At 41.2% G+C, this 2,497-nt stretch overlaps 1 long non-coding RNA gene across 1 annotated transcript; it reads right to left on the reverse strand.

The window, feature by feature from the left end:
- Positions 1-1,500: 1,500 nt before the first annotated feature.
- Positions 1,501-2,420, reverse strand: LOC123162310 (uncharacterized). Its single transcript, XR_006481200.1, has 2 exons — positions 1,823-2,420; positions 1,501-1,688 (listed from the first exon to the last, which is right to left on the reverse strand). It is a non-coding gene; the product is annotated as an uncharacterized lncRNA (long non-coding RNA).
- Between the last annotated feature and the right edge of the window lie 77 nt (positions 2,421-2,497).

The raw sequence follows: 2,497 nt of genomic DNA on the forward strand, positions 1-2,497 counted from the left end.
TGGTTTGAATTTTCTTTTCCTTTTCCTTCTTCTTCCTATTTTTTGGTTTTTTTCTTTTCTTTCCATATAATTTTTTGGATATCTTTTAGAAAGACGTAAATTTAAAAAAATATTCGGATCTTAAAATACATTTGGATTTTCATAACATGTTCGTGATTTGAAAAATTGTATACATGTCTCAAAAAGTGTCCGGGAATTTCTTAAAATATTCAAAACAGTTTGTAAAAATGTTCATGTTTGCAAAAAAGTTCAGAATTTAAAAAAATATTAATGATTTATTTCCACAATTTCAAAAAAGTTCGTGCTCTTTGCAAAACGTTTTTATAATGATTGAAAAGAGGGGCACTACAGAGGTTCAAGACACCACACTGTCGCTGGGTCACTATTGTACGTACATGGAAAAAAGAGAATATCTGAAGTAGGTGAATGTCACTTGCCCGCCTGTTCGCATTGTTGGGCTTGGCCCATTTAGAGACGCATGTTGGCAAGCTCGCCCTTTTTTACTTGCACCACCCACCCTCCCTCCTTTTCAGCGGGAAAAAGAAATGAACCTGGCCACATTAGTCATGGGCGCCAGCACACCCGATGCATATGCGCTCCTCTTCTCTCTCTTTCCGAGCACAACGTGTATGCGCGTGGGACCGGAGACACACTGCTCATCGTTGGGGTGTATGTCGACGACCTTGTTATCACTGGTGCCGAGCACTTCAAAAAGGAAATGAAGCACCTCTTCAGCATGAGCGACCTCTAGTTGCTGCGGTATTACCTTGGGCTAGAGGTGAACCAGGAGCGTAGGCGCACTACGATCACTCAGGCGGCTACGCTCTCAAGCTGCTCGAGAGAGTCGGCATGGCGGATTGCAACATCATGCACACACCGATGGAGACTTGGTGCAAGCTCAACAAGGAAAGCATGGAGCACCGCGCACCTCCCTCATCTCCTCTCCGACCCGTGTCGCCAGCAACGAAGGTTGGGGATCGGGCCGGGCCCGAGTCGTCTCCTCTGTCGCCTCTCTCGAACAGTACCGAAACGAGAAGATAAAAATAGCCTGGGCCAATTTTTTAAAGAACATTTTTCGTTTTCCTTTTTTTATTTTTATTTTCACGAACAATTTTGAAATCATGAACTTTTTCTGAATTCTGAAACCAATTTTTTATTTATTTAATTTTTCATTTTCTTTCGGGAACAAAATTTGAAATTGTGAACATTTGTTGAATTTCTCAAAGCATTTTTCCGAAACCACAGACATTTTTTAAAATCATGAACATTCTTTGTATTCTTGACATAATTCTGAACTCATGAACATTTTTTGTATTGGCGAACATTTTTCCAATTTTGCAAAAATAAATAAATCATATTTGTGGATATTTCTTTAAATTTTGTTAAAAAGAAATAAAAAAGGAATATGAGGAAAAGCGAGAAACGAAATAGAAATGAAGATAAAAATAAGCTGGGCCAAGGAGCCCTCACAATAAAATCGGAAGACTTAATCTGAAATCATCATCTGAATATGTAGTATAGAGGAGTTTGCATTTATGGAGGGATGGCAATCAGTGGATATTATGTTGATAGCTGACAAACCATACATACTACATATCCCCTGATGTTTGCACAACAACAGAAACATTCCATGGCACAGCAGCTCCAACATACCGCAGGCAGGCCCAAGATGCTGGGTCCTCTCCTCTCTGCAAGACAATCAATAGCCACATTAGCAGATATAGAGAAAGCAAAAGCAGTACCAACACAATAGATAAAATATTATATGCATGAATGAATGAAGCATTGCCAAAAATAAAAGATTTGAGTTGAAATTAATAACCTTACGGGGTCGCCTCGGAACTGACGGGGAACATATAGCATGCTCGTCCTCGGGCAGAAGAACACCAGTGATCACCAACAAACAGTGGCAGAGTATAGCAACATTCAAAGTTTGAGATTGCTAGCCAGGCCTACCGCCTGGTGATTAGAGTAGAGCAACATTAGTCAGTTGCTCCAGAGCTGTTCCGTTCCGCCATAAAAATATATATGTTCCTTGAGAATCCATCCCAGCGAGCTTTGTCTACCTCACTTTTTCGCATTGTGAAATCCATCTTCTGCAAACCTGTGATGTAGGCCTCCACGTATGATTGACCAAGCCAAGTACGTAGGTGTCAGCTGGATGTTATGGCACGATGAAAAGTCTCTTCTTTTTCTTTTTCAAGCATGGAAGGCATTCCAAGTCCCTTCAATTACTTGTTTCAGCCAGGCCGCTTTTGTTCAAAAAAAAAAAGCCAGGCCGCTTACCTCCTCTCCTCTGCAGCATTGTAGCAGCTGGGACAACACGTAACATCCATTACACCACCCGGGAAAAAAAAACTCCATCCAGTACACAAGGGAACACGTACCATACCCTCGTATCGTACGTAACCACTAGGAGCAAAGAAAAATGGAGAGGTGGGTGGCTAAATGGCCTCGGAGGCCTTGTCTTGTGTCCATGGAACAAACAAACAAACAA

The sequence above is a fragment of the Triticum aestivum genome, chromosome 7B, assembly GCF_018294505.1.
Source record: "Triticum aestivum cultivar Chinese Spring chromosome 7B, IWGSC CS RefSeq v2.1, whole genome shotgun sequence".
Taxonomy (NCBI): domain Eukaryota; kingdom Viridiplantae; phylum Streptophyta; class Magnoliopsida; order Poales; family Poaceae; genus Triticum; species Triticum aestivum.